The 26549-nt window shown below is 35.4% G+C and overlaps 1 protein-coding gene across 5 annotated transcripts in view; it reads right to left on the minus strand.

Moving 5' to 3' along the window:
- ECHDC1 (ethylmalonyl-CoA decarboxylase 1) overlaps positions 1 to 26549 on the minus strand; it is a 47079-nt gene that overhangs the window by 4942 nt on the left and 15588 nt on the right. The window lies entirely within an intron of this gene.

Consider the following 26549-nt stretch of genomic DNA (forward strand, 5'->3'; position numbering starts at 1 on the left):
ATAACGGTACTTTTAGTGAACTCTGCAATAAAGAATTGAGAAACAAATAATTGTGTTGGGAGACAATTAGGCTTTGATGTGAAGTGCATAGACTTGAGCCAGACTGCAGGCTTTCCCAATAGACTGGTTGCATACTACACCCTGTAAAATACAGCACAGAAGAAGTCACAGTATAAAAAGGACGAGGAAGATTAAATTACTTAAAATCCCTGGGCTTCGGTACGCTTGTTTATAAAATAGATATGATAATAGTACTTATGCCATAGAATTATTATGAATATTAAGTTAATATACGAAATGTGTTTACAATATGTATGCCACAATTCATTTAAATAAAGTCCTAGAGGAGTGACTGTGTTTGTGATTTTTTTTTAAGTTTATCCATTTTTTGAGAGAGAGCACACACGAGCGGGGGGAAGGGCAGAGAGAGAAGAGAGAAAGAGAGAGAAAGGCTTGATCCCACAAACCATGAGATCATGACCTGAGCCAAAATCAAGAGTCAGAAGCTCAATCAACTGAACCACCCAGGCACCCATATTTGTTTAAAAAAAAAAAAAAAAAAAAAGTGTGACATCGGCCTCAGCCACATCCATAGTAGAGAACAGTATTATTTATACTTTTATTTGGAATATAAATGTTGTTTATATTTTGTAGCCTCACAGTGCCTGACATATATTAAACTCTATGTGTACTAGCTTTTTTTTTTTTTTTTTTTTTCTAATTTTTTTTTCAACGTTTTTAATTTATTTTTGGGACAGAGAGAGACAGAGCATGAACGGGGGAGGGGCAGAAAGAGAGGGAGACACAGAATCGGAAACAGGCTCCAGGCTCCGAGCCATCAGCCCAGAGCCTGACGCGGGGCTCGAACTCACAGACCGCGAGATCGTGACCTGGCTGAAGTCGGACGCTTAACCGACTGCGCCACCCAGGCGCCCCGTACTAGCTTTTATTAAGTTGGTTGCATTGATAGGTCACTACAAATGACAGTAGTGTTTCTGCTAGTAAAGTAGTATCATGTTTCCTGGATGAAAATGACTTGACCCTTAAAGTACTGAAAGTAAAAGAACTATACTTATACCATGAAGCCCAGCAAATGATGGTATACTATCCTTCCTCAAATCTGTTAACAAGACTACAAAATATATACAATTATTTTAAAGGTTTTATTTTTTTAAGTAATCTCTACACCCAATGTGGTGCTCCAAATCACAACCCCAAGATCAAGAGTCACACACTCCACTGACCAAGCCAGCCAGGTGCCCCTATATTACAATTTTTATTTCCAGATAAAGGCAGAATAACTGTACTCTACTACAGATAAGGCTGAAGCAAAAGACTCCAAGTTGATTTTTTTTTTTAAATAGACATATATCTAAGATTAGCTTAAGGAATACTGTGTAATATAAGTAAAAGCATAAATATTTTAAAGTTTTAAAGAAAACATTCATATTACAAACTAATATGATGTCATAAATTTAAAGTTTGGAATCATCAATTTAAATAAACTTTGGTCTAGTGCCAGAAACTGCTAGTCCTTTGACAGTGCATACATATTAAGAGCCAAAGCCAATAAAGCAAATTGTGGTGACATGTGGAAATGTGGTAAAACGTATATAATTAGCAACAGCACCTCTGATCACAATACTTTAAAGTCCAGGCTTGACCATAAGCACTTGTTTGCACAGGTACTTATCTTCCTGGCACCTTCTCCCTCCTACTTTCTACCTGACCTCACATCTCTTGACATATTATGGAAAAGAGAAGGCAAGAACCCAAAGATTCTCCCCTATTCTCAGGATTCCTACCCTCGAGTGATTGGCCTCATGAGGCTCCATTTATTTTATGCAGAGACAGCCTGAATAAGAAAGTATATGGTTGAATGTGTGAATTTCTGTATTCATGTATGTGAAAATATTTTGGGACATCAACTCTGATTTTAATATTCAGTCAGTAATCTTAGCCTGCTCAGAGGTGAATTTTCTTGATATTACAGGATCTAAAGAATTTCCACCTAATAATGTTGGTAAGTACAAAACAAGCCAACACAGGCAATGTGACTGCTTCCGGAGGTAGATATCTCATATTCAGAGAACAGGCACTGCCACATCAAAAATGGAGTTTGCTTTGTAATTATTCTGAGATCTGGGATATTGCGTGTGTGTGTGTGTGTGTCTATGAGTGCATGCACACAAGCATGCACATTTGTCTCTTTGCAAGTGGGTGTATGTTATGTATAAATATTTTGCGTTTTATATAAGAAAAGGGTTACTACCTACCTAGCTCCCTTGGGACAAGCATGCTTACAGCTCCCTTTCTTTGTAATACACCTTGAACTAAGGGGTAGCAGCTAGAAATGCTAATACTTTGGGTTAAGGTTTATTTACATTCATGAAAACAATGTTAAAGAATGGAAACAAATTAGGCAGACTCTAAACTGCATAGGTGAGAATTTTATTTCACTAGGGAGATATAGGAATAAAAATGTTTTTCATTCTGTATAAACAGCTAAATCTTTGATCTTCCAAAGAAAACCAGGAAAAGAAAATGCAGACAATTCACACACACACACACACACACACACACACCAATGAATGTGAAAATTTATGTATTACCAAAAACCTTTAAAATTGCAAATTCAAATAAAATTTAATTTTTGATTATCAAAATTAGAAAAGCTGTTTTAAAAGATTATATTCATGGGGCACCTGGGTGGCTCAGTCAGATAAGCGTCTGACTTAGGATTTCAGCTCAGGTCATGATCTCATGGGATCAAGCTCTGCATCATACTCTGCACTGACAACGTGGAGTCTGCTTAGGATTCTCTCTCTTCCTCTCTCTTTGCCCTCCCTTCCCTACTCTCTCTCAAAATAAATAAATAAACTTTAAAAAAAAATTTATGAAAAATTAAAGATTATACTCCTATAAGACAGGATGCTCTCAAACAGACACACATATACAGCTGGTATTAATATAAATTGGCAGAATCTTTCCTGAAGGATAACCTGGCACTTTGGATGAAAAAGTTAGAACATCTTCATATCCTTTGGTTAAGTACTTGAACTACTTGCGGGATTTATTCTAAGGAAATAATCTGAAATGTGGAAAAGCACTATTTATAAGGTAATTATCATAGCATTAATCATAATGGAGAAAAGTTGGAAACAACCAAAGCAGAATATTTTAGTACATCCATATTGATGGAATATTTTATACTTATTAAATTCATGTTTTCAAGCATATTTAATTTAATAATACAGGAACACTACCATTTTCTAAACTATATACCATGTGATCCTCATTTTTTTAATAGAAAATTAATGTCTATTTTAAAAAGACATGAAGAAATCACACCACAGCATTAATGCTAGTTATCTTTGGATGATAACAACTTTAATTTTTTACTCTACACATTACTATATTTTAAAGATAATCTAGAATCTTGTTATTCAATGTGTGGTTGTGTGGGCCAGCAACATCAGCATCATCTCAAGGCTTAACCTCAGATCTATGAAAACAGAACTGTGTAGTTTAGTAAAATCCCCAGGTGATTCATATTTACTAGAATGAGCACATATCCTGTTATAATCAGAAAGCACATTTTTAAAATATCATCACCTGTATTATTTACTATTGATGCTATAACACAAATTCAGTGGCTTAAACAACACTAATTACCTCAATTCTATAGGTCAGAAGTCTGGGTAACCATGGCTCAACGAGGATCCATTGCTTAGTCTCACAAGGCTGAATCAACATGTAGGCAAGACTTGCTTTCCTTTCGGTGTCTCTAGACACTAATATACTTCCAAACTTTGTCAGACTGTCGGCCAAATTAAGTTCCATGCAATTTTAGAACTAAGGTCCCTATTTCTGTGCTGGTTTTCAGTTGGGGAATTGTTATCTTCTAAACACAACCTGCATTTCCTTGGTTTAAGGTCCCCTTTCTCCATCTTCAAAGACTTTTCATGCCTCTCATCTCTCTGACTTTCCATTCTGCCTCATGTCTTTATTTTTTAAAGGCTCATATGATTAGATTGGGTCCACCCAGATAATCCAGAATAATCTCCTTGTTTTAGAGTCCAGAACCTTAATCACAGCCACAAGTTCTCTTCTGTCAAATGTTAATACATGAACAACATGGGTGTTAGGGGTGCTGACTCCACACAGTCAAAACTCTATGTATAACTTTTGACTCCCCCAAAACTTAACTCCTAATAGTCTACTGTTGACCAAAAAGCCTTACCAATGACATAGTCAATTAACAAATATTTTGTATATGTATTACATATTTTTACAATAAAGTAAGCTAGAGAAAAGAAAATATTAAGAAAACCATAAGGAAGAGTACATACATTTACAGTACTGTGAAAAATCCAGGTATAAGTAGACCCATGTAATACAAACCCATGTTGTTCACGGATCAACGTGTAACAAATTCTGAGGAAGAACAAAATGTGGGCAGACATCTTGCGGGGGGAGGTGCTGCTATTCTGTCCACTACATCACCTAAATGCATAATAGAAGTACTTAGCCTGACTTCCCTTGCATTCCACTGTGCTATTAATTTTCCAGCCCTCACACATTTTTCTTACAGCCCTGCAACAGGTAGCTCCCACCACCACCATCACCCACTTCTCACCTTTCACCTTCTTTTGCTAACTATCCAAGGATTCTTTTTGTTCCATTGTTCTAGTTGTTAGTGAGTAAAGACTCTATGGGGAAAACAGTCTCCATTAGGAAGAAAAAATAAGGGGTCCCTAGGTGGCTCAGTTGGTTAAATGTCTGACTTCAGCTTAGGTCATGACCTTGCAGTTCATGAGTTCGAGCCCCGCAACGGGCTCTGTGCTGACAGCTCAGAGCCTGGAGCCTGCTCTGGATTCTGTGTCTCTTTTGCTCTCTCTCTGCCCCTCCACCCCCCCTCGCTTGCTTGCTCTTTCTCTCTCTCTCTCAAAAATAAATGTTAAATTCTTCTTTAAAAAAGGAAGAAAAAAATGAGGATTTGCTGGAACTATAGCATTACTACTTTTAGGTGAATGTTAAAAGGACTCTAATACCTGTTAAGGAATCCAGATTTCAGAAATGAAGACACTACACCTACAAAGTTCCAGAACCCCAAACAAGACTTTTTTCTCCAATATTAACTTAGTGAAACCAGAATATAAAGGCATGATTGGTTCTCTGCTATCACTTTAAAGAACAACATGTTACAGAAATCTAATTAAGGCCTGACTGAATGTGGGGGAAAAAAGGTATATATCACAGTTAATGCAATATTAATTCCTGTACTCTGTTAAGAACTTTTTCTAATTACAAAATATTTCAAATACACAGAAAATAACACACTCATGTACCCACCACCCAGATTTTAAGGATGTTAACATTTTGCCACACTTATTTCTGAACTTTATTCTCATCCCTTTGCCTTCTCTTCCTGACTTCTTTCTGTCTCCAGCAGCAGCTAATAAAATGAAGTTGGTGAGAATCATTTCCATGCACAATTTAACTTTTTTTTGAGAGAAAGTGGGCATGTGAGGGAGAGGAGCAGAGAGAGAGGGAGAGGAGCAGAGAGAGTGGGAGAGAAAGAGAATCTCAAGCAGGCTCTGCACTGTGCAGAGCCCAACATGGGAGCTTGAACCCACAAACCATGAGATCATGACCTGAGCTGAAACCAAGAGTCAGCACTTAACCAACTGAGCCACCCAGGTGCCCCACAATTTAAATTTTAATAAATACTCTATATATTAATCAAATAGTAAACTTTTGCATGAAGTAATATTTCCATTTTATGTCTAGTATCTCAAAATACAGTGCACCCTGACTACCCAACACTGGTCTTAAATTGGTCAATATCACTTTGGCAGGTAATTTCTATATTGAAAATGAATTCATCAGACTATCATAGTGTGATGACATGAACCATTAAGATATTTCAATTAACTCTGTCTACTCTGATTTCTCCCTTCCATTTGATGAAGGATCTTTAGGACTGTTTCCTATTTTTAGCTATTATGAATGGTACTGCTATGAACATTCTAGTATGTGTCTGTAGATAAACAACTGTAGGCATTTCTACTGCATTTATACTACATTAGTTATCTATTGCAGTTCTGTAGGTTAAAGTCCAACAAGTCTCACTAGTTTAACATCAAGATTTCAGTAGGACTACATTCCTTTTGGAGGCTCTAGGGGAGAGCCCATTTCCTTGCCTTTTCTAGTTTCTAGAGCCTGATCACAATTCTTGGCTCATGGCCATCCTCCTCCATCTTCAAAGGTTGCCCTGATGGGTTAAACCCTTCTCACACTGCATCAACTCTGATCTTGCTTCTGTCAGTAAACCTCCTTTTCTGACTTGGAACTTTTCAGCTTCCCTCTAGCATTATTAGGAACTTTGTGGTTACACTGGGCCCAGTCCCCCAGAATAATCCCCCTATTTTCAGGTCAGCTGAGTAGCAACCTTAAGTCCATAATCCATCAGCAACTTGATTCCCCCTTGACATATAATGTAATATAATCACAGGTTCCAAGGGTTAGGATATAGACATTTAGGGAAGGCCATAATTTCTATCAACCACATATACACAGAAAGAGAATTACTGTGACATAGGGTATGTAACATTCAACTTTAGTAGATACTGGGCATTTTCCATTGTACCAACTTACACTCCCATCAGTAGTTTCTGAGAGTTGCAGTTGATATATTCCATCTTTTTCATTTTAGCTTTTCTTGTGGGAACACAGTGAAAAGTAGTGATTCTAATTCAGTTCTTTAATGGCTAATGAAGTTCAGTGCTTTTTAACCTATTTTTTTTTTTTTTTTTGGCTATTCAGATATCCTCTGAAAAGTCAGTTCAAGTTTTCTGTCCATTTATTTTAACTGGGTTGTCTTTTTTTTTTTTTTAATGTTTATTTATATTTGAGGGGGTGGGAGAGAGAAGACGGAGAGACAGAGACAGAATCTGAAGCAGGCTACAGGCTCTGAGCTGTCAGCACAGAGCCAGACGTGGGGCTTGAATTCACAGCTGTGAGATTATGACCCGAGCTGAAGTAGGACGCTTAATAGACTGAACAACCCAGGTGCCCCTGGATTGTCTGTCTTATTGCTTTGAAGGGGTTCTTTATATATTCTAGCTATGTCTTTTGTAAGATATAAATATGGAGATAATCTCTCACTCTGCAGGTTGCATTTTCATCCTCTTAGATATGTTTTTGATAGAAGTTATGTTTTTGATTAACTTTAATACAGTCTAATTCATCAATTTTTTTCTTTATGGTTAGTGATTATTGTGTCCTGTTTTAGAAATCTTTGACTACTTCAAGACCAGATATTCTCCTGTATTCTTTCAAATAGCTTCACTGTTTTACCTTTCACTTTTCTACCTGCAATTCATCTTGAATTGATTGTACACATATATATATACTCACTAAAGAGACCATTCCTTCCTTTTTTTTAATTTTTTAATTTTTTTTTTTTTGAGACCATACTTTCCTAACGTACTAAAAGTGTCACATTCATCTTTGATTAAATAACCATATATTCTGGATCTGTTTCTGAACTCTACTGGTCAATTTTTCTACCCTTGTATGTACAAATAGCAGACTGTTTAAATTACTTTAGTTTCATAACAGGTAGTTTAAACTTTGCTCTCTGGTATTTTAAACCTTCCAACTTTGTTCTTCATGACCACTTTAGTTCTTCTTTGTACTCTGCATTTCCATATGAATTTTAGAGGCTGTCAATTCACATACACATACACACACACACACACACACACACACACACACACACTCACACACCAATTTGCTGGAATTTTTACTGGAACTACATTGATTATGTGGATTATTTTGGCAGAGAACTGAATCTTTACAACATTGAGTCTTTTATTCCATGGACATGGTATATTTCTATTCCACCATTTAGGTCTTCTTTAATTTCTCTCAGTAATGTTTTCTAGCTCTCAATGCAAAATTCTGACATACCTTTTGTTTTGATTTGTTCCTAGGCGTTAGGTTTTTTTTTCCTAATGCTACTTTGAATGGTATTATTTTTTAAACTTTGTTGTTTATTTGTTTGCTGCTTGGCATATAGAAATGCTTTGATTTTTATTGACCTTGAAGCCAACAAACTTACAAAATTGACTTACTAGTTCTAATACATTAGCTATGTATTCATTTGGATCACAATGATGTCATATGTGAATAAGATTTTATTTCTTATAATCCAATCCTTACAACTTCTTTAATTTGCCTTAGTGAACTGTCTAGGATATCTAGTATAATGATGACCAGAAGTGGTGACAGTACTGTCCTTGTTTCTGATGTCAGAGGGAAAGCTTTCAATATTTTTTTTTAAATTTTTTTTTTAACATTTATTCATTTTTGAGACAGAGAGAGACAGAGCATGAATGGGGGAGGGTCAGAGAGAGGGAGACACAGCATCTGAAACAGGCTCCAGGCTCTGAGCTATCAGCACAGAGCCCGATGCGGGGCTCGAACTCACGGACCGCAAGATCATGACCTGAGCCGAAGTCGGCCGCTTAACCGACTGAGCCACCCAGGTGCCCCTCAATATTTTTATCATTATGAGATGTTTGCTGTAGGATTTTTGTAAATGTCCTTTATTAAACTAAGAAAGTTCCTACCTAGGGTGCTAAGAGTTTCTATCATGAATAGATGTTGAAATCTGTGAAATGCTTTTTCTGCATCTGTCAGATTGTAATGATCTGTGTCCCTTTGTTGTTGTTGTTGTTGTTAATATGGCATATTAAACCAACCTTGCATTTTGGGAATAAACCCCTTGTAGTCGTGATGCATTATCATTTTTATCATTTGATTAAATTTTTTAATATTCTGTTTGGGATTTCTACATTTATGTTTATGAGATTGACCTATAATTTGCTTTCTTATAATGTCATTTCTAGGTTTTGGAATAAATATTACACTCATTAAAAGAGATGGGAATTATAACTTCTTCTTTTCAGTGAAAGAATGTATGTAATATTGATGTTATTTCTTTCCTAAATGTTTGGAAAACTCTACTGATAAATCTGCTAAGTTTTAAAAACTAAAATTTCAGGAGTTGGTCTGGAAGATAAATGGCTGCCAAGTGATTCCTAATCTCTCCACACATCCTCCCCCAAATTACAAAATTAGCAAGGAGTGAAAGAAAACCATGCCAACAGGATTACTCAGAGACAGAGAATACTACATCTTTGAAATTATCAGGTACGGAAATAAACACCAAATTACAAAAACGATTTCCTGCTGCCGTTGAAAGCCGATGGGCACAAAGTGATAAAGAGGGGGCTTAAGAAATCCATGTAAAACAGGAGAGGGACATGGAAGACTTTGAGGAAGTACAGTCAAAATCACCCCCAGAATGAGAAAATCTAACACTATGTTCTAAAATACTGAGTACAACTTGGGGATTTGGTGGTTCACAGGACTGGCTATAGAAAAGGAATCTGAAAGTGAGAAAGGCTAAAATTGATAGTTTGAATAAGCACAGCTTCCAAAGAAGACCCAGATAAGTAGAGAAGAGGTGAAACCCTCAGAGAAATAAAAGAAAAAAATTAGAGGGGAAAAATAAAGATTCTGTAAAAACAAAAGAGATACAAATCATGCCAACTCCTCTCTCATTTCCACTGTATCACTAATGCATCCATTCAAAACTAAACTGTGAGAAGCTGGCACTCTCAAATTAGGGATCCTAGCCACAAATTATTCAGAAATAGAAAATATCAAGCTAATTCTATAAAAAGCTACTGTAAGAATAAAGCAGAACATGTAAATTCAAACATTTCAGCTGATGAAAATCACCTCCCTCCCTGAGAAAACCCATGAAAGAAAAATGGTCATTCCAAACTGAATTCAGTATCTTCAAGTAGCACAGTTGCATGAAAAAAGGAAATTTAAAAAACAGGACTAGAAATGGACCCACACACATACCCAAAAAAAAAAAAAAAAAAAAAAAAAAATAGGGGCTAGGAGATAAAATAAATGAAAGTTGATTGAACTCAAAAAAAGAAATAAAAGAATAAGCGTGAATAAAAATTTAATACAGGACATTGAAGAAAAACAGGAAAACAACCCAGAGAATGAAATTCATTAAAAAAAGAAAAAGGAGTCAGAGAAATAGGCAAAGAAGACATAATATATGAATAACTGGAAATGAAACAACAAATATTTACCTATTGAAAGGGTTCATTCAATACCTGGGGAAACTGATTATAAAGAATCAATTCTAAGACTTATCCTAATAAAGCACTAGACTTCATAGACAGAGAAAACTCAGGGCCTCCAAGCAAATAACAAAACTAAAGAACTACAAAAACAAAAGAATTATAATGCCACTGGACTCATTGAAAGCAAAAAAGTACCAAACCCAGATAGTTTCACAGGAAGATTTTACCAAATCTTTACAAACCATGTAGTTCTGATGCCACATATATTGTTTTTGAGATAGAAAATGAAGAAACACCCCAATTCTTTTAATGAAGTATAACACTGACACCTAAATCTGATATATATAGCACAAAAAAATTAAATTAGACCAATATTATTTAGGTATATTTTAGTAGGCAGTCTCTGTGATGATCCCTAATGATCACTGCCCCCCCTGGTGTTTACACCCTTGTGTATGTAATCTTCTCCACTTGACTGGACTGGACCTAGTGACTGTCATCTAATAAACAATACAGTAAAAGACATGGGATGTTCCGTTCCAGGATTAGGTTACAAAGACTGTGGGTTTCTATCTTATCTATTCTTTTTCTCTCAGAACCCTCAATTTGGAGGAAACAAACTTCCAGGTTGTAAGTAGCCCCATGGCAAGTCCAGGCAAGCCCAAGAAACTGATATCCCCAGCTAATAGTCAGTGAGGACCTGAGGCCTGCCAATAGCCACTTGAGTAAGCTTCAAATCAATCTTCCCTCAGTTGGTTCCTGGGTATCTTGATTATAGCTTCATGAGAGACCCTAAGCCAGAGGCACCCAATCAAGCCACACACATACGCCTGATCCCTAGAAATAATAAATGTTTATGTGTTAAGCTGTAAGTTTTAAGGAGATTTATTACTCAAAAATAGATAACAAATACAAATATCAAAGCAAAAATCCTAACTATTATCAAATAGATTTGAACACCATATTAAGAAAATCATACACTCTAAAAGGGGCTTATACTTTAACTGGTTACAAATCAATTACTATAATTAATCATATTAATAGGTATAAAAAGAACCATTTATCTTCATAGATGCTGAAAAGTCCTTGGATGAAATTCAGTACCTCAAAACTCTTGAAAAACTAAAAACGGAAGGAAAATTCTTCAGCATGAATCTATATACAAATATAAACCTCAATCCTAAAGCTAGCATCTTACTTAAAGGGGATACAATAGAGGTATGTCCACAAAGGTCAGGAACAAAGCAAGGATGGCAAATCTCTCGCTACTGTTTAATATTGTACTGTAGGTATTAACCATAACAATAAGAATAAAAAACTATCAGAGAAATAATAATTGGGACAAAGCAAAAGTATCTCTGTAGTACAATTAGAAAATTAAAGAATCAGGGGCGCCTGGGTGGCTCAGTCAGTTGGGTGACTGACTTCACTCAGGTCACAATCGCACAGATTGTGAGTTCGAGCCCCATGTCAGGCTCTGCACTGACAGCTTAGACGCTGGAGCCTGCTTTGGATTCTCTGTCTCCCTCTCTCTCTGCCCCTCTCACATTCTATCTCTCTCCTTCAAAAATAAGCATAAAAAAAAAAAAAGAAAATTAAAGAATTGATAAAACCAAGTCAACAGAAAAATTCAGTTAGCAGCATATAAAATTAGCATAAAAATAACCTTCATCCAATAGACAAATAAGAAGTTAGATGACATAAAGGAAGAGAAAACTCAGTTTGCAACGGCAACAAGAGCAAAATACTTTGAAATATACTTACACTTAAATATTTTTTAAAATCTATTAAGAAAATTATAAAACTCCCAAGAGACATAAAAACGGACTTAAATATTAAGACATCTCCTGTTCTTAGTATGTGTCTCAACTTTATCAAGATGTCAGTTCTCTCTAAATTAGTTGATAAATTTAATGTTAGTCAAATAAAAATATCAACACCTGTTTTTATTCTGGAGGTAGACAATTGATAGGACGTGTCCAACAGAAAAAATAAACATGCAAGAATAGCAAGGAAAATAATGAAAAAAAAAAAGCTATGAGCAGGGACCAGCCCTGTTATCAGACATTAAAACATATTAAAAATAATTAAACATACTTAAAAATATATAAAAATAGTACATGAATCCTGGTACATGAATAGTCAAACAGACCAATGGAACAGAACAAATCTATTATCAACAGATGCAACTACAAGTGGAAATCTAGTATATGATAATATCTAGTATATAGCATAAGATAAATCCAGTATATAATAAGTATATGATATGACAGTTATATCCACAGAAGGCCTTTTTAAAGAAATAGTATTGAGACAAATGGATAGCTATTTGGAAAAAAAGAGAAAATAAGATTCATTACTCACTCCATAAAAGCAAACTAAAAAATGGATTAGATATATAAATATAAAACACAAAACTATACAAGTAATAGAAGAAAACATGAGTGAATTCTTCTATAGCCTGAACATACAGAAAGGCTTTTTAAAAAGTACTCAAATCCAAATGGAATAAAAAGATGGATAAACACGATGACAATAAACACTTGCATGGCAAAAACAAACAACAAAACATAAGCAAAGTCAAAAGACACAAAGACAAGCTGGACAACTATATAAAAAATATATCATCAAAAATAACAAATATCCTTAATATTAAAGAACTTAGGAGTGCCTGGGTGGCTCAGCTGGTTAAGTGGCCAACTCTTGGTCTTGGCTCAAGTCATGATCTCACAGTTTGTGAGTTCAAGCCCCAGGTTGGGCTCTGTGCTGATGGTGTGGAGCCTGCTCAGGATTGTCTCTCCCTTTCTCTGTCCCTCCCCAGCTTGCTCTCTCAAAAATAAATAAGTAAACTTAAAAAAAATAATAAAGAACTTATAAAATTAAGGGAGAAAAAGCCAAATATCCTGTAGAGAAATAAGCAAAACATGAATAATTCACAAAAAAGATATAAAAATGGTTCTTAACCATATGAAAATGTGACCAATTTAACTTTAAGAGAATTATGCACGTTAAAACTATGCTGAAATACTACCCTCACCCATTAGACTAACAAAAATTCAAAAGCTGTTTAACAGCAGCCTTTGCCGGCAAGGCTAAGTCAAACAGACTATAGAAAATGTAAGGATGGTCTATTCCCTATGGAAGTGAATTTGGCAATATCTAATGAAACTAAACATTCATTTAACCTTTGATTCAGCAGTACTTCTAGAATCTATCCTTAAGATATAACATTAATAACACCGAAAAAGTACACACAGTTATTCATTACAACAGAGTACATATTAAAAACATAAAATTCAATCAAGAAGGACAGGAAGAAAAAAAAAAAAACACTGAAAACTGAAAACAAAAACTAAATGAACTAACATTTTAAATGAATAACATAACCACATTGAAGAAGGAAAAACATCAGGGAACTAATTTAAGTAACTTCTGAACACAGTGCAGTGCTTTATGTATCTGTGTATCTGTAGTCTAGGGAAAAAAACAAACACTAAGAGGCAAATCTTGAACTCTTTTAGGTAGTTTCACTTTTCATAGTGGTATAGACACAACAATTCTAAAACTACCTCATATAATAAGATCAAGCAAATGAATAAATATGGTGATGTTAACTGGGAGCCAGGGGACCAGTGATGCAGGAGATACAATATGGAATGGGAGAAGACCAAACTTTGTGAGAACAGACTGCACTGGGAGATATCAAGGATAAACTCATGATCTCTAATAAATAAATGGATTAATTAATGTATGGCCTAGCTTTGTTTGCTAAAAAAGTCCACAAAGATGCCAGTAGCAATGAGAACACCAGGCATCTAGATCTTGGTTTTTAAAAATACTATTCCCTACTTTAAAGAACCAGTGCTGGGACACCTGGGTGGCTCAGTCGGTGATCTAGCAGTCCGTGAGTTCGAGCCCTACATCGGGCTCTGTGCTGAACTCAGAGCCTGCAGCCTGCTTTGGATTCTGTGTCTCCCTCTCTCTCTGCCCCTCCCCTGCTCTCTCTCTCTCTCTCTCAGAAATAAACACACACACAAAAAAGTACCAATGCTAAAAGTAAGGAAAGAAGGAAGGAGGGGAAAGGAGGGGAGGGAAAGAGGAAGGGAGAAAAGTACTCCTATGAGACATGCCTGAATCTAGGGTCAGGTAGAGGAAGATATAAGATGCCTGTACTCAGAAAGTTAAGGAAGTACTCAAACCAATGAATGAATGAATGAATGATGGAGCACATCAAAAGGATATGTGAGCCAGCTTAAAAAGCTCCCCGCTGGCCAAATCCGGGACAATTTAAGCATCAAAACAATCAAGGACAGTAATGAATCATAAACTGCTGAAAATGAGGAAATCTATTATCCCATACTGATGATAAATATACACACACAGACACACAACACACACGTAGAGAATGGGATAAAGGAGAGCTTTTCTTTAGAGTCAAATGACAACTGATACATACCAAGGGAGTGACAGGGTCAGAAAAATACAAATTAGCAACCATCATAGTAAAGATGGCTTGGGAAAGAGTAATCAGAGAACGCTAAATCTAGTGGAGAAAGTCTGGTGAAAAACACAGTATTAGACTTGTCTTAAAGCATCCCTCAAGGATTACTTATTAGTTGGCAAGGCAGGAAAGAGCCATCTATAGTGGAGAAACCAAACACTTTGGACAGTATGATCAAAGTCAGCATCACTAATGATGGGCAGAAAAACCACTTGTATGCATCTAGATGTGATACCCTGAGAATACAGCATCACTTTTGCAGAGATAGTATCCAGGGACACATAACCTGAATCAAATGATGAGAAAATATCAGAAATCCTCAAGATGAAAAAACAATCTATTAAAAAACAAGAAGCAAAACCTGGCCTGTTTTCTTTAAAATGTCAATGTCATGAAAGACAAAGGCAGGCTACAGAACTCTTCCAGATTAAAGGAAAGTGATGAGATCTTGACAACTAGCTGCAGTACATGAACCTGCAATGGAGGAAAACAATGCTACACTGGACATTATTGTCAGATTGACAAAATCGGTGTATAGATAGTATATTAGATAAAAGTATTGCATCAAGGTTAAATTTCCTGCCTTTGACAACAGTACTGTTGTTATGTAAGACCAGATTCTTGTTCTTAACAATATATATAGTTATGTGCATGTCTCTGTGTGTGTATGTGTGTAAAGGATTAAAAGGGCAAGATATTTGTAACCTACTCTCAAATTTCTCAGGAAAAATATGCACACATACATATATATATAAACATACATACTCATATAGGAGAGATAGAAAATAAAAACAAAACATTAAGATGTCAAAAACTGGTAAATCTAAGTGAATGATATAGGGAAATTCTCGGTATCACTCCTGAACTTTTTCTGTTAAGTTTGTAATTATTTCCAAACCAGAAAAAAACAAACAACAACAAAAAACCCAATTCTAGTTTCTGTCTTGCACCAAATTCAATAACAAAAATTAAATATTAGACATGTCATTAAAATATTTACATGCTTACTTGATAAAAATTGATGCTAAAAGCCAAGCAGTTGGACTTTGTCATTTTCTCTTTTCTAGGGTAGTTTTGAGGGATTTTTTCTTTTCTCTTTCTCCTTTCCGCCCTTTTTTGAATGAGGTGGAATAAGACAGAAAGTAGAATAAAGGAATGCGTGTTCTAAGTACCTCCTAAAACACATTCTGGAATCTTGAGCTTAAAACCAATCTAAGAAACCATATTATAATTACACTTAAAATAATGTTTGTATAAGTGAAACTTTATCAGTCTGTCACATATAGGAACTATCATTATTAAAGTTTTCTAAAAAGTATCTAAACAAAAGTTTAAAAACTAAAAAGTTTACAAAGGTAACTAAGAATAACAAGGTTACCAATTTTCATTGGTCCTCAAAGAGGTGAAAGGTGAGACCTATATTCTCTATTCCAAGCCGATATGTTGTAGGCAGAATGATCCCACAAAGATGTCCATGCCCTAATCCCTGGAACCAGTGCATGTGTACTTTACACAAGAAGAGACTTTGCAGATGTAATTAAGATTACATACATTAAAAGAGGGAGGTTATCTGAATGGGCTCTTAATTTAACCACATGAACTCTTAAAAGCAGAGAACTTTCTCCAACTGGAGTAAGGTAAATGAGAAAAATTCAAAGTATGAGAGAAACTCAACCCGCCGCTGCTGCAGGGAGCCACATGGAAAACATGAGAAGGAATGCAGAATGCAGACATCCTTTAGGAGTAAAGACCAGTCCCTGGCTGATAGTCAGCAAGGAAAACAGGGACATGGGTCCTACAAGTACACAGAACTGAAATCTGCCAGTTGTGATCAGGATGAGCCTGGAAGTGGATTCTCCCAGAGTCTCCAGTCTAGCCAACATCCTGATTTGGGCCTTGTGTGACCAGCTTTACAGAAACCAGTTGGCCTAGCTGGACTTCAGGCTTCTACATTTGTGAGATGACAAACCGATCCTGTTTTAAGCCACTAAATCAGTGGTAATTTGTTATGGCTGCAATAGAAAACTAATAACGCAAATAAGTATTTTCTTAATTTATATTGCAATCTAAATATTTTAATTAGTCAAGACAGAGCAAAAAATTAGAAGCAAATCATTTTATCACAGTTCTAGCTTTTTATTCCCTACATCAATTTTGTAACTAAAAAAGAAACATAATCTCTGAATGACCAGATTCCAAGCACTGAGGAATGCCAATTTTTAATTCATAATGCTTTGCTTTTAAAAATGTTTTTAAGGGGTACCTGGGTGGCTCAGTTGGTTAAATGTCTGACTTTTGATTTTGGTTCATGTCATGATATCACGGTTCGTGAGATCAAGCCCCACATCAGGCTCTGCGTTGATAGTGCAGAACCTGCTTAGGATTCTCTCTCCTCCCTCATTGCCCTCCTCCCCTCAAAGTAAATAAATGAACATTTTTTAAAATGTTTTTTAAAAGCCATTTTTTCTAAGAATGTTTTATATGAAAATTATGACTCAGTTGAGTGCAATTTAATATAAGGGTCTACATATGCCAAGTAGACCTGAATGTTTCTGAACTATTCTGAAATATTAATTTGTTATAAGTATCAGCAACGGGTGCTTACAGGGTTGGGAGCAGAGGGCAGGATAATGCTAGAATGCTGCATGAGCTAATTTCTTTGGAATATTCACATCCAGTGTATCTCTCATCTTCTGAAATATTTCCCATGGTAGTAACAGCAACAGGGACGAACATCTTAGTTGAGTGAATTCTAGGCAATTCTCCAAGGTAAGAAAGTTAAACAAGCTAAACATATAACCCTAAGGAAGGAACTTATCTTTTAAAAGAATGCTATGAAAGTTTTTGGTGTTCTTTTGGAACACATAGATATTTTTAGAATAATAATTAAAGCAATTTGTCATAGAGAATAACTGACAAGGGTCTGATAAAGTTGGGAGGAAAATCAGCTATACACTTATACTGACTTACGGCTTCCTTGTAACTGTGGCTAGTAAGGTAGTTCAGTATGCAATACTCTCTATTAGCCTCTAACCTTTAAGAGCTTTTGTTCTCGGTGTGTAGGTTAAAAGGGGCTGAACAGCTGAAGACAATGCTTTTCAAAATTCTATTGTGAAGGATCAGTTTCTACCATTTGTTTTTCAACTCCTTGTCAACTGTGAATCAACAATTTTGTAAAATGAGGTAAAACTACATTACTAGAAAAATGAAACAAAATCCTAAGGCATACAAGTCTCTTGGGTGCTAAACATGTTTAATGAATAACTCAAATGAATGCAATTTAATATGAGGGCCTGTATATACCAAGTAGTTGATCCACAGATGAACATGTCTGCATTGGCAAGGTGAATGTAGCAGGTATATTACTAGATTTATCTGATGAGGGCAAGACCCCAGGACACAGAACACTTCCTTCATTTAGGGGACAGCAAACAAGGCAAACTAGCAGTACTAAAGGACTAAGTAGTCTGTGATTGTTTTCCCTGTGATTTTGCCTTTTGTCCTAAACCCTAACTACACCCAAACACAGATCAGGAATGACTATGAAGGATAATGCAAAAGTCTAAAAAATGCTTAAAGATGAACACCAGGCTCTACATGAAAGAGTGCACTATTTCCAGAGGATATCTATAAAGTTTAATTTGTACTTACTTTTATATAAAGGCTTTTTAAGTATAATAATGCACATTCACATATAACTTAGAATTCCTTAAATGTATTAAATTATATATTTAAACATGTACTTTTAAATATGTTACATATATAATTACATATTTGAATTATGTATTACACAAATACCTGTATTTCAGGATAAAGTGAGAAAAGTATTTAATCCTTTCACACATAGAACATTTTAAATTAATCTCACGTTGTCCTTTATAAAGCCAAGACCCTTCCTCCTACAGAATCAAATGTAGTATCCTAATGCAATCTGCACTGATGACAGCAGAGGGCACTGTCATACGAAATGACCATTTTTCACAGTACACACGATTCCTCCCCAAACAAGTGCTAGTTTTCAAAAAGGCTAAGATCTTTATAAATTGTCTTATACACCAAAACTATTTTAATATATATATTTATGTGAATACAAAGTGATCTATTTCAACTGATAAATTGGAAACTGAGTCATGAATTATAAAAAAGAAGAAAAATTAAATAATTTAATACTTTACATAAGTAAACTTACTCTTTCCTAACACTATTTCTATTACTATACGATGCCATTTATACTAAGTTCAAAAAGAAAATAAAACAGAACATATCAGCTACAGAAGAGTTAATTTCCTTAGGAAATAAGGAAAGTATGAAGTAATTTGATTAAAAAAGAGAAAATAATTATAATAAATATAAATAAAATATATATTTATTTATATTTATTTTCATATATTTATATATAATATATATTATATATTGATTATATAATTGATCAATTGATTGATTGATATATTAATTATATATTTTTATTTTTATTTATTTATTTATATAAATATATAAATAAAACTTAGGGTAACTGTTGCCCCTACATGGGAATGAGGGGGCTGTAACTTAGAAGGGGCATGCAGGAGAGTTCAGGAGTGCTGACAATGTTCCCATTCTTGACTTATATCATGGTTACATAGTTTTCCATTTTATAATAAGTCATTAAACTCAATATTATGTTTTATATAAACAAACTCAAAATATGTGAAGGCCTTACCAAAATTACATCAGTAGTCAGAAGAAATATACAAAACAGGTAATGATAAAGTGAACAGCATACGTGTAGAAATATATACTTCAAAAACAGGGGTTCTAAACTAAGGATCCATGGATGAGATTTTATGCAAAATTTCCTCAAAGATAGGGTTCCTGGCTTTCATTACATTCTCAAAAAACTAGAAGAACAATGTGCAATGTGTAAATATCATCTGGGTATGAATACAGATCCAGTTATTTTATAAGCAATTAAGTTCTGAAACTATTCAAATGATACAGAATAAAATATATCTAATATAGGAGAATTCTGGTTAAAGAAACAATTTTCTTCATTCATGAAGTTAAAAATTCAGATTGCTTAAACGCATAATAATTTGTGAAGTTATGATACGTAGAAGCAAAATGCATGACAACAATAGCATGAGGACAGGAGAAGGAAATACGAGTATATTAGTATTCTAGTATTTGATGTAAGGTAGCATAATACCATTTGAAGGTGGACTATGATAAGTTCAAAATGCATCATATTAACTCTAAGCCAACCAGTAAAAAAAAATGTATATATGTATGCATATGTATTTGTGTGCATATACAAAAAAAGAGAAAATATTTTTCAGTATTTTAGAAATATATATATTCCTATATATGACACTACAATTCAAGAAATTCATATGTCTTGGTTTTCTGTTTCATTTTTCTAATAATATATTTTACTAGGTATTTATGTTTATATATATTTGTATAGGTATATGTTTATATATAGGCATATCTCATTTTATTATGTTTTAACTGCACCTTGCAGATACTGTGACCTTTACAATTTGAAGCTTTATAGCAAACTTGCCATCCAGCAAGTCTATCAGCTCTGTTTTTCCAACAGCTTTGCTGACTTTACATATCTGTGTTGCATTCTGGTAATTCTTGCAATATTTCAACTTTTTATTCATTACTGTATTTGTTATGGCGATCTGTGATCAGTGATTTATGTTGCTACTGTAATTATTTTGGGGTGCCACGAACCATGCCCATATAAGACTGCAAACTAATTGATAAATACTATGTGATCTGACTACCCACTGGCCATTCCCCTAACTCTCTCCGTCTCTTTGGGCCTCCCCATTCCCAGAGAGACAATAGCTAATTAATAATCCTGCAATGGCCTCTAAGTGTTCAAGTGAAAAGAAAGAGTCTCATGTCTTTCATTTTATATCAAAAGTTAGAAAGCTTAATAAGAAAGGCATATCAAAAACTGAGATAAGATGACAGCCTTTTACAGCAGTTAGCCAAGTTATGAATGCAAAGGAAAAGTTCTGCAAGGAAATTAAAAGTGCTACTTACTGAAAACACAAAGATAAGAAAGCAAAACAGCCTTATTGTTGATATAGACAAAGGTTTTTTTTTTTTTTTTAATTTTTAATTTTATTTGAGAGTGAGCCCAAGCAGGGGAGAGGGGCAGAAGGTGAGGGGACAGAGGGAGAGAGAGGCAGAGAGGCAAAGAGAGAGAGAGAGAGAGAGAGGAAAGAGAGAGAGAGAGAGAAGAGAGAAGAGAGAGGAGAGAGAGAAGAGAGAAGAGAGAGGAGAGAGGAGAGGGAGAGGGGGAGAGAGAGAGAGAGAGAGAGAGAGAGAGAGAGAGAGAGAGAATCTCAAGCAGGCTCCACACTCAGCACAGAGCCCGACACAGGGCTCTATCCCACAACCCTGGGATCATGACCCAAGCTGACATCAAGAGTCCAACGCTCAACCAACTGAGCGACCCAGGCACCCCAAGATAGATAAAGCTTTAGTAGTCAGGATAAAGATCAAACCAAACACAACACTCCCTTAACCCAAAGCCTAACCCAGAGCAAGGCCCTAACTCTCTTCAATTCTAAGAGGTTTGACAGAAGGGAGAAAGCTACAGAGGAAAAGTCTGAAACTAGCAGCAATTGGTTCATGAGGTTTAAGGAAAAGCCATCTCCATAGCATACAAATGTAAGATGAAGCATCAAGAGCTGATGTAAAAACTGAAGCAAGTTAGAAGATCTAGCTAAGATAATTAATGGAGGTGGCTACATTAAAACAATTTTCAATGTAGACGAAACAGCCTTTTATTGGAAGAAGATGCCATATAGGGCTTTCGAACCTAAAGAGCTTCAGAACTTCAAAGCTTCGAAGGACAGGCTGACTCACTTGTTAGGGGTTAATGGAGCTGGTGACTCTAATTTGAAACCAATGCTCATTTACCACACCAAAAATCCTAGGACCCTTAAGAATTATGCTAAATCGACTCTGCCTGTGCTCTATGAATGGAGTAACAAAGCTTGGCTGATGGCACATCTATTTACACCACAGTTTAATGAATATTTTAAAACCCACTGTTGAGACCTACTTCTCAGGAAAGAAGATCCCTCTCAAAACATTACTGCTCATTGACAAATACAGCCAGTCATCCAAGAACTCTGATGGAAATTATGGGATTAATGATTTCATGCCTACTAACACAACATCTATTCTGCAGCCTATGGATCAAGAAGTCATTTTGACTTTCAAGTCTTATTATTTAAGAAATACATTTCATACATAAATCTAATGCTGCCATAGACAGTGATTCTTCTGATAGAGTGTGGCAGAGTAAATTGAAAACCTGGAAAGCATTCACCATTCTACGTGCCATAAAGAACATTAATGATTCATGGGAAGAGGTCAAAATGCCAACATTAACAGGCGTTTGGAAGACATTAATTCCAAACTTCATGGATGATTTCAGTGGACGAAGTCACTGCAGATGTGGTGCAAACAGCAAGAAGACTAGAATTAGAAGTGAAGCCTAAAGATGAATTGCTGCAACTCATGATAAAAAACTTGAACAGATGAGGAGCTGATTCTTACAGATGAGCAGAGAAAGTGGTTTCTTGAGATTGAACCTATTCCTGGTGAAGATGCTTTGAAGACTGCTGAAATGGTATAGTGATTATTAGAGATAAAATGGGAATATAAAAAATAATCTAGAATGAGGCAGAAAAGTAAGAAAGACGGGACAAACAGAAAACAAACACCAAGATGATAGATTTAAACCCAATTATATCAATAACAATGAATATATATGGTATAAACACTCCAATTAAAAGACAGAGATTGTCAGACTGGATAAAAAAAAAAAAAGAACAACACTCAAATATATAATGTCTACTAACTACATATAGCATAGGTTAAAATGAAAGGAAACTGGGGGGTACACCTGGGTGGCTCAGTGGGTTAAATGTCCTGAATTCTGCTCAGGTCATGATCTCACGATCCATGAGATTGAGTCCTGTGTCGGGCTCTGTGTTGACAGCTCAGAGCCTAGAGCCTGCTTCAGATTGTGTTTCCCTCTCTTTCTGCCCCTCCCCTACTTGTGCGCACACTCTCTCTCTTAAAAATAAACATTAAATAAATAAATAAATAAATAAATGCAATGCAATGCAATGCAATGCAATGCAATGCAATGCAATGCAATGCAATACAGGAAAGCCTGGGTGGCTCAGTTGGTTAAGTATCAGACTCTCGGTTTCAGCTCAGGTTGTGATTTTACAGTTCATGGGTTTGAGCCCCACATCGGGCTCCACACTGGCAGTGCAAAGCCTGTTTTAAGATTCTGTCTCCCTCTCTCTCTGCCCCCCCCCCCCCCCTTGTTCTCTATCTCTTTCTCTCAAAATAAATAAACATTTAAAAGTAAATGAACAGGGGCGCTTGGGTGGCTCAGTCAGTTAAGCATCCAACTTCGACTCAGGTCATGATCTCACGGTTTGTGAGTTCGAGCCCCGCATTGGGCTCTGTACTAAGCCTGGAGGTTGCTTCGGATTCTGTGTCTCCCTCTCTCTCTGCCCTTCCCCAACTCATGCTCTGTCTGTCTCTCAAAAATAAATAAATAAATAGATAGATAAAATTAAACGACAGAGAAAGATATACCACAGAAATGTTAATCATAAGAAAGCTGGGATGACTATATTTACATCAAACAAAATAGATGCCTGATTAGATCCTGGACTTGAAAAAAGACATTAGTACGACAATTGAAAAACTTCAAATGAGGTCTATAGATGAGTTAAAAGTTTTGTAACAATATCAATTTCCTGGCTTAATAATTGTACTGTGGTTATGTATGATATTAACATCTGGAAAAACTGAGTCAAAGTTATATAGGAATTTGTAAATTTTGCAAGTTTTACATAAGTCTGTAATTATTACAAACTGAGAGTTAAAAATATTTTAAAAATTAAAAATCTCAGCTCTTTGAAAAACACTAATAACAAAATAAAAAGGCTGAGAGAATATTCACAATATGTCTATTTGACAAAAATATGCTATATATTTGACTTATATAAATAGACTTTTACCTATAATATATAGTAATAATAATACATAATATGCATAGAAAGCCATACTACTGAGCAACAAAATGAATAAACCACCAATAATATGGAATAACACAGGTGAATCTTGAAAATAAACTGTAGTGGGCACCTGAGTGGCTCAGTTAGTTAAGTGTCAGACTCTTGGTTTTGGCTCAGGTCATGATCTCACGGTTTTGTGAGTTCAGGCTCCGTGTCGGGCTCTGCACTGGCAGCATGGAGCTTGCTTGGGATTCTCTGTCTCTCCTCTCTCTGCCCCTCCCTGACTCATACTGTCTCTGTCTCTCTCAAAATAAATATATAAGCTTAAAAAAAAAAAAAGAAAGAAAACAAGCTGTAGTATATCCATGCAATAAAAAGCTTTTCAACATTAAAAAGGAATGATGTAGTGATACATGATACGTAACTGATAAATCTCAAGATAATTATGCTGAATGAAGGAAGCCTGACACACACGCAAGCATACTAAATGAACCTATTTATATAAAATGCTAAAAATAAACCAAAAAAACAAATCTAATTTAGAGTAAAAAGGTGATCAGTGTTTGCCTTGGACTAAGGTGCTAACTTACTGGGAAATGGTACATGCAAACATGTGGGGTTGGTAAAAATGTTCTATATCTGGATTGTAGAGATGGTTACACGGTATAGAATGTAAATTATACCACAACAAAAGTGATTTAAAACTTCTTAAAATGAAGGCTAAAAAAGTCTTTGATTAAATAATATACATCTTTAGGTATTTTTAATTATAGGTTTTTTCTTTTTGATGAGTATCTTTTATATTACCATGACTATTTTCATAGCATTTTAGTACAGTAGATAGACTATAAGATTTAGCTTATATATTTTAAGAATCTGAACTTTGAAAAAAAATAATTAAAAATAATTTTTTTTTTTAATTTTTTAAAAAATCTGAACTTTAGGGGCACCTAGATGGTTCAGTCAGTTATGTTTCCAACTTCGGCTCAGGTCATGATCTCGTGCCCTGCGTCGGGCTCTGTGCTGACAGCTCAGAGCCTGAAGCCTGCTTCAGATCGTGTGTCTCCCTCAGCTCTGCCCATCCCCTGCTCACACTCTGTTTCTCTCACTCTCTCAAAAATAAATAAACATTTAAAAAAAACTTAAAAAAAAAAAAAAGGAATCTGAACTATGAAAACATGAAAATTTGTGATTCAAAGAAACAGAACTCAAATGGAACAAAAGATCTGAATTAGTCACCTCAACTATTTTTCCTCTAGTCTACCACACCACGTGCCAGGGAGCAATGCTTTTTCTTTAGTATCTGAAAGGGACAGTAAAAATTTTAAACAATGAAAGTCTCCTCTTAGTGTATGCTCCAACATTTTCCTTCCAGCATCAAGTGTATAATGAATAGGAAAAAAGGAGTGAGGCCAGGATTAGCCTTACGGCTGAAAAGCATCCCTAGTGAAAAGAGAATTAGTAAGTTTAAAACTATGCCAGGGGCGCCTGGGTGGCTCAGTCCGTTGAGCGGCCGACTTCGGCTCAGGTCATGATCTCGCGGTCCGTGAGTTCGAGTCCCGCGTCGGGCTCTGTGCTGGCAGCTCAGAGCCTGGAGCCTGTTTCGGATTCTGTGTCTCCCTCTCTCTGTCCCTCCCCCATTCATGCTCTGTCTCTCTCTGTCTCAAAAATAAATAAACGTTAAAAAAAAAAAAAATTAAAAAAAAAAAAAAAACTATGCCAAAATATTCCTACACTGGCATTTCTGTAAAAGTGTAAGAGTAGTAAGGCAATCTTATCTATAATCTAATCAATATCATGTGTACATCAATGTGTACCTAGGTTAAGTTTATGCTAAACATCTACATATTCATTAAATCATTTATAAATATTTAGCAGAGATTATTTGTATTTTATAAAGAAACTGAGACTTAGATAAACTAGTTATTTATTTAAAGTCAAATACAGTTGAACCTTGAACAATGTGAGGGTTAGGAGCATTTACTCTCCATGCAGTCAAAAATCTGTGTAGAACTTTAACTCCCCCAAAACTTAACTACTAATAGCCGACTGTTGACCAAAAGCCTTATCAATAACATAAGCAGTCAACTGACATATACTTTTAATGTTATATGTATGAATATACTGTATTGTTACAATAAAGTAGGCCAGAGAATAGAAAATGCTACTAAGAAAATCCTAAGGAAGAGAAAATACATTTACAATACTGTTCTGTATTTATTGAAAAAAACCCCTGTATAAGTGGACCCGTGCATCAAACTCAGGTTATTCAAGGGTCAACTATAGAAAAAAGTGGGAAACTGGGATTGAACCTAAGTCTATCTGACTCCAGTGCTCGGGCTCTTTACTGTTTTGCCATTTTATCCCCAATTATGCTTGCTATATAAGCTATATATACTGCCTTCCATATTTGTACAGATCAAAGAACACTATTATAATGGTTCTCCTTATAGCTGAGCTAGTAGGTCTTAGGAATAGTAACTAAGAACATAGTTTCAAGCACAAGTAAAGCATTAGATTCTACAGAACATCATTCCTATAAAATATAGGTATCCAATATTAAAAAGAATTCTGGAAACTGAGGGCTATTGGTCCCAAATAATTTTCCCTAATTTCATTCCCTAACCAGTCCAAAAGTTCCACAAAGTTACTACACATCACCAAAAGGAGAACCTCCCTCTACTGGTAAGAGGACTATCGGAAAAAGCAGTGTCTCTTTCTCCATTCTGTTTTCTCTTTTTTAGTTTTATATTTTTCTCTGTATAATTCTTTTGAATCTTAAAGTTTCATACATTTCATTGACTTCCTTCCCTAGGA

Source organism: Panthera uncia, assembly GCF_023721935.1.
Source record: "Panthera uncia isolate 11264 chromosome B2 unlocalized genomic scaffold, Puncia_PCG_1.0 HiC_scaffold_24, whole genome shotgun sequence".
Taxonomy (NCBI): Eukaryota; Metazoa; Chordata; class Mammalia; order Carnivora; family Felidae; genus Panthera; species Panthera uncia.